This window comes from Stenella coeruleoalba (genome assembly GCF_951394435.1).
Source record: "Stenella coeruleoalba genome assembly, chromosome: 2".
Taxonomy (NCBI): Eukaryota; Metazoa; Chordata; class Mammalia; order Artiodactyla; family Delphinidae; genus Stenella; species Stenella coeruleoalba.
Genome location: NC_137147.1, coordinates 30,955,768 through 30,972,246, shown reverse-complemented (window position 1 = coordinate 30,972,246; position 16,479 = coordinate 30,955,768).

The following is a 16,479-nucleotide window of genomic DNA, read 5'->3' as shown; positions in this document are numbered from 1 at the left end:
GGGAAGAGGGGCTGGGGAACCAGTGCTGACCCTTCTGTCGAGGTCGTTGATCCCGGGCAGAGCCAGGCAGTCGCTGACTTTAGCTGTAAGCCATGAAAGCAATCAGTTTATCACTACAGCCCTCTTATTGACCAAATGTTTCCAAAGGCATGAGACACCAGTGACCTCAAAATGGGTCTTGGGGAAAGGAGGGCCAGGGATGCAGAAATGGAGACCAAACACTAACATTTCTGCCAGCAGGGCTCAGGGCCCGCCAGGCAATGCTGGTTCCCTGGCCCTGAAGCAGGCTGCAGGCTGCCAAGCCAGGCCGGGGCCTAGGAAAGGGAGGAAGGCCACCCCCCAATGCCCTTGGGATACCTTGTCAACGGGCTAGCGTCCTTTGGAAAACAGTCCAGAAAAAAACAGCAAAAGTGAGACAGAGGATTTCCTTCCTCCTCTGACCTGTCAGAAATTCCCTTAGGGCTATTGCGGGAGCCACGGGTCTGTCTTTATAACAATCCTATACACTGGTCAAATGTTTCAATCCACCCTGCAAACAGGAAATGGAGAAGGAAGCAAGATGGAAAAGACACGTCAGAGTCTGTCACTGTTGCTGGTTCCTGTCACGGGGGATAAAGCTGAGGAAACACAGATTTTTCCGAGTTGTACTTGATGGAGGTGGAAGCTGAGACCCACAGCCTAGAACTGGGGGTCAGGGGGAAACAGAGCAGACCTTTACAGAAAGGGGTCAGCAGGAAAGAAAGAGAGTACCAGAGGCAGATGGGGGAGGGGCTGCAGGGAAAAGAGGGAAAAGGGAAGGATGGGAAAGGAAAGATGGGCAGAGGAGGAAGGGGAGGGAGGCGGGGTGGGGGGGAGAGGGGAGAGGAGAGATGGAATCCTCATTGACTAGCCTGTCTTTACTTCTCACTGCCTCTCCCATCTGCTATATGCTCTCAGTCAGCAAGTTCTTGCCATGGACACTTAAATTCTCTTCACTTTATCGGCCCCACTGCCCAACCCTCCAGGTCCTTCCTGCCTCTCACCTGGACCTTGTCAGTGGTTTCCATTAGTCTCTTAGTTTCAGTTTCTCCCATCTCCAGCTCATCTTTCCACCCCTCTAGGCTTACCTTCCTAAACTAATTTTTTCATGACTTTCTTACCCTACCATATCATTTTTTTCATAACCCCCTCTTCAACTTTCACCACCCAATTTGGTGTAATGGAAAGAACATGGGATTTTTGTAGAACAGACCTCAGGGGCTGTCAGTCTCAGCGCTATTGACGTTTGGGACCCGATCATTCTTTATTGTGGGGGGCTGTCTTGTGCATTGTTGAACATTTAGTGCATTCCTATTACCCAGTAGCACACCCCTATCTCCCCACCTCCAACTTGCTACAACCAAAAGTTTCTCCAGGCATTGCCAAGTGTCTTCTGGGGGACAGAACTGCCCCCAGTTAAGAAACACTGACCTAGATCCAAATCCTGACTCTGTTACCTACTAACTAGATTCCCTTGGTGATGTGATGGATGGAGAAGCATATGAAGAGACGTAACTTATTTGAACCTTTAGTTTCCCTGACATTAACACAGGGCTGATAATAGCTACCTTACTAAGCCATCGTGAGAATTAAATACTTCTAACACGTAACACATACTTAAACCTAACACAATGCCTAGTACACGATAAGCACTCAGCAAATATTTGTTTCTTTCCCTAATCTCCATTCTCTCACCCAAAAGACTTTAGCAGTTATCATTGTATACAGTCCAAACCAGAGGTCCCACCAACATTTAGCCCCATCCTGTATGTATCAGTTAGCCATCTGTCTGTTATTACAAGGTACAAACAACAGTAGATTAAACAACACAGGAGCTTCTCTCTCCAGTTACAGTCTAAGCGAGATCTGTCCAGGCCTGACACAGCAGCCACGTGTTGTCTGCCTCCAGGCTCTGTCTATCTCGTTCCTGCCATCTTCAACATCTCATGGTTTAAGACAGCTGTTCCAGTGCCCACCAGCACATGTCCACTTCCAACCAGGGATGAGGAAAGAAGGGTGAAAGGGGAGGGTGCACTTCTTATTTTAGACAATTTTACAATTGGGAGGTTGGCCGCATCACTTCTTCCGCTCACATTTTATTGGCCAGAACCGAGTCACATGACCACACCTAACCGCAAAGGACATGTCTGGCCAGAGAGCCAAGTGCTCAGCTAAAGCTTCTATTAGCGTGGATGAGAGAAGAGATCTCGGGAGGACCTGTGGCTGTCAGCGTCTGTGGATAGCCCCATCCTCCACAGTTCTACCGGAGGGGCCGCATCTTCTCCAACTACAGCCTGCACGACAGACTATCTCCCTCAACACCTCCCACTTTCTCCTCTCCACCCCTTTGTTAGCCTTGTCGCCCGAGGGGGGCTTGCCTTCCCTTTTGCCCTGCCAACCCCAATCCTGTACACGCTTCGAGGCTGAGCTCAATCGCACCTACTCCTTTATTATTTCTTTTTTTTTGGCCGTGCTGTGTGGCATGTGGGATCTTAGTTTCCCTGACCAGGGATCCATCCCATGCCCCCTGCGTTGGGAGTGTGGAGCCTTAACCACTGGACCACCAGGGAAGTCCCCCACCTCCTCCTTTAAACGTCCCCCAGATGTCCCCCACCCAGAGCAAGGGCTTGCTTCTCTAACCTCCAAAAGGGTTTATTGCCAGCCTGATTACCCAAATCTGAGTCATACTGGCTAGAAGGGCCAGTTGCCAATCTCTGTGCTTCTTCCTTTCCTAAAAGACTTCTAAGTTCTCTGAGAGACTTAGCCCGTGATGTTTGCTTTTTCAAGTCCCGATGTAAAGCACTGTATTAGTTTGCTAGAGCTGCTACAGACTGGGCGGCTTGAACAACAGAAATCTATTTTCTTACATTTCTGGAGGTTAGATGTTGGAGATGAAGGCGTAGGCAGGGTTGGTTTCTTCTGGAGGCCTCTCTCTTTGGCTTGTAGATGGCCATCTTCTCCTTGTCTACACATGGTCTTCTCTCTGTGCCTGTCTGAGTCTTAATCTCCTCTTCTTATAAGGAAATCAGTCCTGTTGGATTAGAACCCACATATACGACCTCGTTTTACCTTAGTTACCCCCATAAAGTCCCTATCTCCAACTACAGTCATATTCTGGTACTAGGGTTTAGGGCTCTAACATATCGTTTTGGGGGGACACAATTCAGCCCATAACAACCATACTGTAGATGCTCAGGAAATATTTCTTATCTATCTGATTAAAAGACACAGAAGGAGAAAGAATAATCACACTGTTAACCAACTCCTGTGTCCAGGACCTCTCAGTAATGTTCAGTGTGGTTACTTCTCTTGCCTCCTCTTAGAACTCAATATTCTTTGGCTTCTATGACTCCACTCTCTCCTAGGTCTCCTTCTTCTCAGACCACTCCTTCTTCATCTCCTTTGTGAATTCTTCTACCTCTATCATCCTCTAAAACGCCAGTGTTTGCTGCTCTTCTTTTCTCCTAACCCTAAGCTCTTTCCGTGGTGATCTCAGGTACTCCGTTGCTGCAGTCATCTTCTGCATCCAGATGGTTCTCAGATCCATAGCTTTCCACCAAGACCTCTTCTGAACAACTCATTCAAAGCACTGTTGCAGGAAAAAAATGGGGCACAAGGGGATGGTCGTGTCCCAGGTCTCGAGTGAGTCCCTGGGATGGGCTGCTAAGTGAGGGTCCTTGGCTTCCAGCAGGAAAGAATTCAAGAGCGAGTCATAGTAAAGTGAAAGCAGGTTTATTTAGTGAGATACACGCTCCATAGACAGAGTGTGGGCCGTTGCAGAAGGTGGGAGCAGAAGGCTGGAGCCACAGCCCCAGGGAATGGGGTCATCTGGGAATGTGAGAGCAGTGGAGGTGTGGGGTGGTTAGTTTTTATGGGTTTAGTAATTCCATAGGCTAATGAGTGGGAGGGATATTCTAACTATCTTGGAGAAGGGGCGGGGATTTCCAGGAATTGGGGCACCACCCACCTTTTGGCCTTTTATGGTTGGCCCTGGAACTGTCATGGCGTTGGTGGATACGTCATTTAGCTCGCTAATGTATTATAACGTGCATATAATGAGGCTCAAGGTCTACTAGAAGTAGAGTCTTCTGCCATCTTGGGCTTAGTAGGTTCTAACCTGTTTTTGTCGTATCCTGTACTTAATGGTTGTGTCATTATTTTATCTTATTTTTTTTTGCAGTACGCGGGCCTCTCACTGTTGTGGCCTCTCCTGTTGCGGAGCACAGGCTCCGGACGCGCAGGCTCAGCGGCCATGGCTCACGGGCCCAGCCGCTCTGCGGCATGAGGGATCTTCCCGGACCGGGGCACGAGCCCGTGTCCCCCGCATCGGCAGGCGGACTCTCAACCACTGCGCCACCAGGGAAGCCCTGTCATTCTTTTAATGGTTGTGCCTTGCCCCCTTCCTTCCAGTCTCAGCAGCAAGCTCTGTTTGGCCATCCTGCTGGTGCCAAAGCTGGATTATTTATTAATTCCTTCTATCTTCTCCATCATGACACACTATCTTCCCCAACACACACACACACACACATACACACACACACACACACACACACACACACACACATTCTTCCTTCTCTAAAGATCCTTATCTCAGTGAACTGTATCACCATCTCCCCAGGACTAAACTCTCCCTCAAGTTTTACCTTCTTAATACTCCTTTTCATTGCCTCTTTTACCAGTTGACTTTAGGCCACTGTCACCTCTCACTTAGATTACTGAAAGCAGCCTTCTTTCCAATCTCCCTGCCTTTAATCCACTCTCTCCTCTTCAACCAAAGCGATTTTTCAGAAACATAAATACAATATCACTCCCCTGATTAAGACCTTTTAGGAACTTACCACTGGCCTTAGACAAAATTCCAAATTTGTTAGTCTGGCAAAAGAATTCTTCATGCTGTGAGCCCTTTTCAATTCAGCTTCATCTCTCACCCATCCCCCCGACACTATTATGTTACATTACTTTATCACATTACATTACCATATTACATTACTTACAATTTCTCAAAGAGGTCTATACTCTCCTTCAGCCTCCAGCTTTTACACACGTTTTTCACTCTGCCTGGACTCCTTTTCTTTTTTTTCTTCTCCTGGTCAATTCTTATTGATATTTCAGGTCTCAGTTCAAGATACTACTTCCTCCAAGAAGCCTGATCATCATTTGAGAAAGAGTTTGTCTGCAAACCCCTTCCCAGGAACCAACCACCTCCCCCTACCTTCACACACATTAACACCCTCCCCCGCAGATTTCATTTTCTGACCCTGAGCTCCTCCTGTCCTTTGCTCATGTCTTTGTTAAAGCATTTATCACACTGTAATTTGCACTCCTGTCTCCCATTCTGGTATGCAAGCTCCTTGAGGACGGAGGCTGTGCCTGATTTCTGAGCTAGAAATCTGTTTGTCCTTCCAGATCCCCACTCTGCTCTTCTCTACCCTGCTGTGAACCCCAAGAGGCTGACTCATACCAACTATATCAACAGAGTTCAGCCAATGGAGGGAAGTGAAGGAGGTCAAGGTTTTCACCCCACCAGCAAGATAAGTCCTTCAACCTAAGGTCACACACAGCTCCTGCCAGGTGGCCCTCTCCACGTGGCTCTCTCTTTTTGGATTCTGGGAATGTTCTCTCCTTTTACCCCTCCGGCCCAGGGTTGATAACATCATCCTTATATTACTAGCTCCAGGGTACTACGCTACGCCTTGTTTTTCTACACTCTATCCACCTTTGAAAAGTCCCTTTAGTAACTCTCCTCAAATGACTAATTACCCAATTTAAGTTTGCCAGGATTTGACTAGTTTCCTCTTTGAATCCCTTGCAAATAATCTAGGACATAAAAGTTGAATGAATGAATGATGAGTAAGTGAATGACTCAGTGAGAACAACCCAAGACCTCGGCTAGCGCGGCTTGATCAACCTCCATGTCACCTCCATTTCACAAGGAGGGGAAGAAATCCCAGTTCAGAACTTGGAACTAAAGTGAGACAGTTCTAGGGTTGGCAAATAAGGGGATCCCGGGGGCTCTTTTGGCGGGACGTGTGGTGGGAAATCGGAAAGGGGCTGTTGGGCAGATGAGCTTTTACAAGCAGTGCCCAAGCCCTTCTGCAGAGCTTCCGGAGGGCTGGGCATATCTCCCCCGTGAGCCCACAAAGGAAGTCCATTTCCTGCAGTGATGCTGTCCCAGGCAGTGACTATGGGTGGGAAGGGCTCTCAAGCCTTTCTTTTATTTCTCTTGGTCTCACCCCTAGAGAAGTGCTTAGAGAAGCACTAGATATGTTGCTTCCTCCATCCTCCCCCTCAAATCCAGCAGCCAGAAGTTCAAGCTCTAGAGGTGTGGGAGGGGAAAGGCCAGCAACTGTCAGAACAGGATAGACTGTATTATTGAGGAGAGTGGGGTTAAGGCCACAGCCTGGGGGCAGGATCTTCCGTCATGATTCATACACCACACAACCCGGTGGTGTCCTCCACGGTCCTGAGGGCTGTTTCGAGCTGGGAGAGACCTCAGTGCTCATCAGACCAGTAGAACCTGGGGCCCAGGGAGCGGACATGATTACCCAAGATCACACAGTAAGAACAAACCTACCATCTCTCTGCTACATTTACCACGATGCCTCCCGAGGACAGGCGAGGCTTCCAAGATGTCAAGTTTCAGTGGGAAGGACAGGTTCACAACAGAAGAGGGGGCAGACGGGCCACAAGCTTCTTACGCTCTGTGACTTGGAGAAGGGAATTAGCCCTGGCCAAGCCACGGCTACACAGCAGGCCCTGTGCACGATGCTGTCAGGGTTAAGAGTGCTGGCTCTGGGCTCAAACAAATATGGACCTGCATTGTGTGTGACCCTGGATAGATGACTCAACTTCTCTAAGCCTCAGGTTCCTCTTGTGTAAAATGAAGATAAAACGAATACCTCATAGGATTTGGGGGAGGATGAAACCAAATAATCCCCATTAAGCATTTAGCGCATTTGAAAACTGGCACTGAATAAGCAAGTACGAAATATATGTTGGCTGTTATTTTTATCTCCAGCAGTTGTCTTACTTAATTCTCACACCATCCTTTAAGAGAGGGAGGACATAGGCTCAGAAAGGTAAGTGACTTTTGCTCAAATTTATGTATCCATTTGTATTTGTTAAGTTCCTACCAATAGTCAGGCACTGTTCCAGACACTGGGGTTGGAGCCCTGAACAAAGTCGACGAAAATCCCTGCCCTCGTGGAGCTTACATTGTAGCTGGGGAAGACAGACAATAAATAAGAAATATAGGTGAATTGTACAGTATGCCAGAGGGCGATAAGTGCTGTGGAGAAACAAAGCAAGGAAGAAGATGGGGTGAGGGCGTGGCGGACTGCAATTTTAGAGAGCGGTCGTGAAAGGCCTCCACCCAATCACATTGGGCAAAGGCTTGAAGGAGGCAGGGGTGTAGGCGTGTGGATCTCTGGGGGAAGAGCATTCCAGAGAAAGGAAAGCACACGTGCAAAGGCCCTGAGTCAGGCACCAAGGATTAGAGGGGTAACCTGGAGGCTAATGCTCTGAAACAGCCTTAGAAAAGGGTTGTCCATTATGATGCTGGAAGCTGGGGTTTGAACCCAGAACGGATTCCCAAACCCAGGCTCACAAACACACTCTGCCTTGCTGGGCCCCGTCACAGGCTCGCTAGATAATTAGCTGGTGTGATTGTGAGGGCGGGGTGTTGATTCTGTTCTTTGTGTGGTTCAAAGTCAGATACCAGGAAGGGGGTGAAGAATTCCACTTCCAAATAAATGTAATGTCTCTATCTTTAGAACCAAAAACGGGAATGTAAATTTCGGTTAAGTACATGAACTTATAAAGACAGAATATTTGAAATCAGGGCATCCAAGACATCCAGGACATGGTCACCGTAAACAAACAAAAATGCTTTTCAATCCCAAAGATCCTCAGCTATTTCTCCTTTATCCACCCCTAATAAAGAGCATATGAGAAACTCCTCCTTCACTGGCCCGGGGAAGGGGAAACTGGGTCTCGTTCAAATCCTCTATCTGTTGCGGTAGCAACAAGGTCCAAATAGGCAGCATGAAGGAGGGGTGGCTGGGAGGCTCAGAGACCCCGTCCTGACCTCTGGTCACTCTCGGGACCTTCTGTGTGCCTTCCTTTTCATCCTCTAGGAAGAGGCCCTCCACCTGCCCCCACCCACCCACCCACATTTCTGAGTGCATTGCTAGGAAGGATCGAAGAGAACCTCTTGAAAGGTTCCCACTCCAGATTATTGCCAGGTAAACACACAGTGTATTTATGATGTAATGGGCCTGTGCAGGCAGAGCTGAACAGAGGAAATTGCTCACTTTGGGGAGGGGCAGGAACTCTTCCAGGCCATTACGGTCCACTAAGTAAGTTGCCTTTGCCAAGGTGAAATGGTTCCCTCGTGACTTGAAAAGTGAACTATCGTCTACCATTTCATAAAGCATTTAAGTTACCTGGGCTGTGACCTTCCTCTTCTCTCTCCTTGAAACATCTGCAGCAGGGCTGCCACACTTCTGGTCAAAAGACTGGGAGAACAGCAGTATTTCAAGAGGGTGGGAGTTCATGTGGAAGGAGGTTGGGCAGGGAGCAGGATGGAGAAGAGACAGCCTAGAGCTATGGGAGGGGCCTCAGGGTTATACCAGAGAGGACCCTGGGCCCAGGTTCCGGTCCCGGGCATTTCCTGATCCCACCCATCACCTGAGTCACCTTCAGGAAGTCCACAACTCTGGCCTCAGATTTCTCATATATAAAGTGAGAAGGTAATTGCCAAGTTCATATTCAGCTCTAAAATGCTGTGACGATAATCCAAAGAAGAAATTGCACGGGAGCATTTGTAATGACTGGGATGCCACGGTTGGGCTGAGATGATCCATCTTTGTTTCCGATCCACAAACCCCTTCAACTGAATGTTACTGACGCAGGACAGACTGAGACCTAGATGGGGCTTTCATCCGGGCGCCAAAACAAACCACATGAAGGGAGCTGGTCATTTTTACATGGAGCTTGGAGGCCCAGAGGAAAATTGTACCAATAGGAGAGGGACACACACACACTCGGCCCCTGAAATTTTAATATCAGAAGATCATAAGCTGTATCAACAGCCTGGTATCCCAGTTGGTGCCAACTAAGCCCGCTCGCTTAATTACATGCCGAGAGCGCTACGATTTAAAATTCTGGCAACCGTGTTCTATGCAATTAAAAACAAACCAACAGGCCTTCCTTGCGCCCCAGGATTTTGTTAGTTTGCTCCTGCTGTTCTCCCACATCCCTGGTAACACAATGCTTTTCACCAAACATCCTCACTCCCCTGTTCCCCTAATGCCTGCCCATCATTCTCTGACTTCACACAAGGGGCCCATGGTCAGCTATGATTTATTGCCGTAAACAATAGCTTTGCTTACTGCCAGCCCCAGCTGCCAGGTCACTGGGCTTCCATTTTTCCCCATTAAGGAACAAGATTCCTGGACTGAGTTGAGGATGCCGAGTGGATTTTGCATCATCACTGGCTTTGAAAGTGAGAATTGAGCATCCAGCCTCAGTTAGCCTCCATTCATTAATCAGCTCTGCTTTTTCTGCCTTTCCAGGATTTTGAACAGAAATCTTGAGTGCCTAAGAGATGCTCTCCATCGGCCAGAATCACAGGGGACAGAGAGCCCTGACCGCAGCACGCACACTTCCAGGGATCATCCCAACCAAATGTTAACACCAACTACATATTCTCGCGAGAGCTGGGAACCAGAAGCTATTGGGTCGGGCGTGAAGTTTAACATCTCCCCAACCTCCCACCCCTTCCTGCCCCAGCAAATACTGACACTTCACCAGGGAGCAAAGGAGGCCCCATGGGGTACGCTTAGGGATGGAATCTCCACATCAAATCCATCAGCAAGACCTGGGTGTTCTCCTTTTCTTCACCTCTGGTGCCACAGCCCCAGTCCAGGTCTTCCTGGGTGTTGGGCAGACAACTGTAACAGCCTCCATTGACAGCTGTGATTTTCTGTTACTCTAGTTAATCCACCCTCCACTCCACAGCCTGGAGGAGCTTTTCAAAATTCAAAGTAGATGATGTCACCCATGACTAAAAACAATGATTTCTTTCTACTTAGAGTAAAATCCAAACTCTACTATGGCCTCAAAGACCCCCCAATGCAATCCTCTCTTGAGGGACTCCTTATCTTTCGGGTCTCAGCTTAAATCAGTGCTTCTCAATCAGGAAAAATGTTGGTCCCAAGGGATGTTTGGCAATGTCTGGAGTCTTTTTTTTTTTTTTTTTTTTGGTTCTTACAAATGGGGGTGGAGGGTCCTCCTACTGGCATCTCGTGGGCAGAGGCCAGGGATACTGCCAAACATTCTACAATGGGCAGGATAGTCACCAAAACAAAGAAATGTCTGGCCTGAAATGTCAATGGTGCTGAAGTTGAGAAATCTTGGCTTAAATTCATTTTCTCTGAGAGGCCTTCCCCGACCATCTTTATCTCAAGCTGGTTCCCACCCCGTTGTCCTTCACATCACTAACCACAACCTGTCAGTATGTTTTTGTTGTTGTTTACCTACTTGTATTGTTGTTTACATACTTGTATGCTCCACCAGGTTAGAGACCGAGTACATCTTGTTCAGCTCTTTTGCCTCAGCACCTATCACTTAGTAGATGCTCAATAAATATTTGTGGGAAGAAGAACAGGAAGGAAGGGAAGAAGGAAAAGAGAAAGGGCAGCCAAGATTGAACGGCATCCCTTCCTGTTATTTATGAGCCTCTTGCAGTGTCACGCCCACCTTCATCTTTATGTGGAAAATCTTCCACTCAACTTGGCCACTTGCACTGATGGTTTTACTAGAGAATAAGCTTCCTGACCTTTGAAGTGTTTAAAAAAGTCTATGGTGGGTGGTGGCATGAAGATATCTAGATTTCTTCGGTATTGACCTGGTTTCCATAAGATGTTACGGAAAACCCGAATGAACTTTTTGGCCAACCCAATATGAGTGGAAGGCACATGTAAACCCCCAGCCTAGAGGGGAGGGATGGGCGATACCACACTGCATCCATTTCTCTAGCAGCTGGTAAACCCATTCAGAGGGCCAGCCCCCAGTTCAGGCTCTAGTTCCTTTTCTTTGTGACCCTTAAAAGAGCGTTGCCGATAAGCACTTCACCTTCGGAAGAGCGTTCTGTCCTTTGTCAGCTATCTCAGACTGCCCTTGAAGGAAAAATAAATTGGCCTCAAGTTTTCCCAACGCCCATTTATAATTCCTCACACAAAGCCCAGCCATTTACACTATTTTGTCCTCCAGAGGCCAGCTAACTCTCTCAAAGATGACCTTCTCTCCACCTCCACCGCAACGACTCCCAACCCAGTCACCTCTCCTCCCACTCAGGGCCACCAAGGACCTGTGGGAAGGAGCTGCCAGCTCGGAGGTTACTACAATGCGCTCCTTACTGGAATGAATCTGCCTACATTTCCCTCTTAAACCCCAGAGATTAATGTTATCTTATTAACAACACAAAATGGAAAAGACGGAGCTCTTTCAGTTTAATCTGCTTAGTTTCCAAGGCTGCACAGAGCTTCTCCAGGGAATGCACTTGGCTTTTGTTAGAGGAAGTAAAAAAAAAAAAGAAAAAGAAAAGAGAAGTCTAACATATTATTTGGCATAAATCTGCCTATTTAATTTATATTGTGAAAACCCACTGATTAAATCCTGGGCCTGTCACTTTCTTCCTACGGAGTCTACAAATATCATTGCTATTAGGACGTCTCACACCATAAAACTCCCTACTGCAAATCCCACGTTTATTCACACACGCGCGCACACACACACACACACACAAGATCTGCTCTTTATTTTCATCAGCGCCATCTGGTGGTCTCTCAAATCCTCTAGGACTTTTAAAAATTATTGAAGCCCCCAAAGAGTGCCAGTGTATATATGTGCTTTCTATCTATCGTATTTGAAAATGAAACCAAGAAATTTTTTAAAAATTATTGATTCATTTAAAAATAACAATAAGAAACTTGTTAAATTTTAAACATAAGGTATCTTAATGAAAAATAACTATATTTTTAAAAAATTCTATGAAAAGAGAGTCATTATTTTACATTTTTGCACATCCCTCTAATGTTTGGCTTAATAAAAGGCAGCCGAACTCTCCTATCTGCTTCAGCATTCAGTCTGTTTCAACATCTTGTTTTTGTTGAAACATATGAAGAAAACCTGGCCTCACACAGATATGTAGTTGGAAAGGAGAGGCATATTTTAATAGTCTTTTCAGATAATTGTGGGTATTCTTCTTTGATACTATACCAAAACTCAACAAGTTGTAGTTTCTTCAAGATTAGTTGGAATGTAGAATCTGAAACCGTATCCATGATCTTTTTATACTATGCTGCATTAGAACCCATTGGTCTATCCTGGGCTTGGAGTGGATTTTTGTCTTGTTTGTTTGTTTTGCCTGCACCCTGCAGCACGTGGGATCTTCCCTGACCGGGGAAAGAACCCACGCCCCCTGCAGTGAAAGCACAGAGTCTTAACCACTGGACCACCAGGGAAGTCCCTGAGTGGATTTTTTTTTTTTTTTTTGGTTTTTTTTTTGCGGTACGCGGGCGTCTCACTGTTGTGGCCTCTCCCATTGCGGAGCACAGGCTCCGGACGCACAGGCTCAGCGGCCATGGCTCACGGGCCCAGCCGCTCCGCGGCATGTGGGATCCTCCCGGACAGGGGCACGAACCCGTGTCCCCTGGATCGGCAGGCGGACTCTCAACCACTGCACCACCAGGGAAGCCCCTGAGTGGATTTTTGAATGCTTGATTTTGTAGCTCCATTCACTGTATTATGGAAAATATTGGTTCACTGAGTTATGCAGAACTTCTAGAAGTTGACACATTTCGTTATATGACATAAAAAAAAATCACAGTCATTAATATTGCCACCGACCTCATCAGAAAAACCTTTTAAGTATCAGCAGGCTGTCAAAGCACATGACAGACTCAAGTTTTCCAAAATCCTAATTTTTACCTGAAAGCTCAAATTTTATCATTGGGTAACAAATACTGTCAGTTGTTTTCCTTGAAGTAACAGTCTCACTTCATTCATTTTCGAGAATATATCCGCCAAATTCTCAAGCCCGAATAACCATAGTTGGCTTGACAATCATTCTCTTGAGTAAAAATGGCGACCTATGACAAAACAAAGCAGCCAGTGCAGCCAGCAACTCAATCACACGTGCTTTCCCTCGAGACGACCTCTACAGGCAGCAGGTGTGCTTTATGGGAACTTCACATTTCATCACACAGAACCTTCAAAAGATGACCTCATGAGTCAAGATGTCATTAAATTGGTAATATTTACTGTTTTATCCAGGATGTTCTTAAGTGGAATTGGCACCTCCTCCGTTACTGTAAGCACGTGGTGGTGGAGAATACAGGGAGTTCTGTGCAGTTTGGTGTCACTGCCACGGCAGGTGCTAAGGTGCCGGGAGTTTTACCTATCATTGTTTTTGTACTCCCGGTGCAGATATCAACACAGCAAAAAGACAATTCTTTAATATTATTGGGAAAATGGTTTTGATCTCGCAGACCCCGGGACGTCTGTGGGCCACACTTTGAAAACCATTGCTGTATGGGCTGTGGGACGAAGGAGGGAGGGGCCGTTATAGTCTGTCATTAACATCGTTTGCTCAGAGATGGCTACAGCAATAAGATCCCCATGCCCAGAACCCACCTCCTAAACCCCACATCCCATGTTATTCCCATTGTCCGCAGCCTGTTCAGATTCCCTATAGAAAGTCTCCTTAGAGATACATTTTTTCCTCACTCCTGGGCAGCCTAAATAGCACAGGTGGGAACCCAGGTGGAAGCATCACCCCCCCCCCCATACCCCCACACCCCTGTTTATCACCTAACCTAACACAATGATAAAGAAAAGAGGACAAGAACAAAGTACCCTGTGAGGTGAGGAATGCAAGATAAGCAGTCTGGCAGAGGCTAAAAATCCCCTTTACATGGGCTGCTTGCAATCTTGGAATCTCAGTTACCTTTACCACCCAGTGCCTATTTCAGCCTTACTCACCTTTCAGGTCTCAATTTAGACATCACTTCCCACCTCTCCTCTCTCCCTGTCTCCCTCTCCCTCTCCCCACCCCATTTCTCCCTCCCCCGTCCCTCTCCTTCTCTCTCTCTCTATGTATATATACATATATACTTAGAGAGAGAGAAACAGTATATTCTCATAGCGCTTCATTTGTCTGTAGCTTACCCGATTTTCCCCACTAGATGGTAAACTCCCAAAAGGGAGAAGTCATTCACTCTTGGGGCTTAAAACACAGAGGGGACGCGTTTAACACGTTTTTTATTAGTGGATGCCTTTAGATGGGGCTTTGCCTCTCATGTGCCACAGTTCCCCCAGCCCCGCCCCCGACTGCATCTTTTTGTCATAAGAATGCATCATTCGTTGACCTGCCTGACCCCCCAGCCCCCCACCTCCTGCATCCCAGACCAGAGTAGGCCCTCCATAAGCATTTATCAGAGGGATGATTTTTTTCTCTTCAGGTTGGATAAAACAATAACAAGATGCGAGTCAGTATTTCTTTAACGACCCCTGCCCCTCACTAGCCATGGCCCTCAAGACTGTCTTGACCTGCAGGAGTCCTGATACCAAAAGCTCAGCCTCTCTGTACACCTGTGCCAAACTGAATCTAAGAGACGGAGTTTTGGGCGAAGTAGAAAAGGATAGCTTTTCTACTTTGCCAGGCAAAGGGGAACACAGCAGGATCCTGCCTCGAAAAACTGTGTCCCAGCCCAGGAGGATTTGATGAGAAGTTTTATAGCAACAGTTCAAGGGTGGGGTTGCTGACAAGATTAGGGTGTGTGCAGGGCCTCAGGTGGTCGTCCTAATCTTGATGAGCTTCTCTCTCCCAGTAATCTGGCCTCAGGCGGTTTCCTGATGCTCCTCCCTTGCTTAGCAAATGTTCAAATGTGCTCTTTGGAACTCAGGAAAGATCATGGAGGCTGGAGTCTTGCCTACAAGAAACAGGGGACAAAAAGGCCTCCACGCCTGGGAGCCCCACAGGGCCCCACTCGGTTTCACTCCCATTGTAAACTTCTTCAGTGCATCCTGGCATATTTGGTCTCACGAGGGGGACTATGAACTTCGAGGGGCAGAATCCAGCCTCTCTTTCTCTGGCCCAATTCTCCATTGCCTCTCCCCTCCCCAACCCAAATGTGACCACTTAATTTGTCAACCACTTAAGGTACAGTCAGCTTCGACACCTGGGTAGATAGCAGAGCGTCTGCTTGAAACAGGAGGGAAGGGGGCAGGGTACAACTTTTAAAAGAATGACATAGACATAGGACATGACAAAAACTGGCTAGAACCAACTAAGTCCAAGATGGCGGAAGATTTGACTTCCAGTAGACCTTGAGCCCTCATTATACACTCATTGTAACACATCAGTGTATGCTAAATGACACCCCCACAGGCACCATGACAGCTCCGAGGCCAACCATAAAAGGCCAAAAAGTGGGCAGTGGCCCAATTCCTGGAAATCCCCACCCCTTCTCCAAAATAGTTGGAATAATCCTCCCACTCGTTAGTCTATGAAATTACCCAGCCCATAAAAACTAACCACCCCATATTTCAGGGCCACTCGCCTTCTGAGATGGCCCACTGTCTGTGGAATGTGTTTCTCCCTTGACTGCTCTCACTTTCCAAGATGACCCCATACCTTGAGGCTGCTCTTGCCTTTTGAGACAGACCGCATTCTGTCTATGGAATGTGTCTCTCTCTAAATAAATCCACTTCTTACCTATCACTTTTTATCTCACTGAATTCTTTCTGCGGTGAGACATAAAGAACCTGAGCCTCACTGAGTCCTGAGACCAGGTGTGTGATCTCAGATGACTACGGGTTCAAGTCCCAATCTGGGTTTCAGCTGGGTTCAAGTCCCGGCGCGTGGGGTCAAGTCCCATCTGAGTTGTGCAGTTTCCTGCTCATGAAGGAGAGAATTCTCTTCAAGCAGGAGGCCTCTGTTCCTGGAAGATCGAGTCTTACAGAAAACAGAAAGGGGTATGGTCTTATGTGTGGGGAAGGGCTGGGGGCAGGGAAAGTGTGGTAGGAGTTTGGGAACGTAGGTTAGGAGCAGATCGTGAAGGCCGTGCTAAAGAATGTGGCTCTTCTACAGACGTTGGGGTGTAACATGATCAGACCTGTATTCCGTGAGCGTATTCGCTAGGGCTGATCTTCTGTCCCAACCCTCCCCCTTTTCCTCTTATCACAAGGAAGTCTCCAGCGCCTGCCATTGAGACTGCACAAGAGGCCCTCCTGATTGGGTGGTTGCCGTGTGACCAGCGTCTGAGAGGAGGGGCAGGGCAGACGCCCACCCTTCACCACCACCACCCAATGCCCCTACGCCAAAACATGTTCTCCAACTCAAGCTGGTTAGACTAGATCGGGTGGGGACCCGAGTGCTCAGAGGATTAGTACATC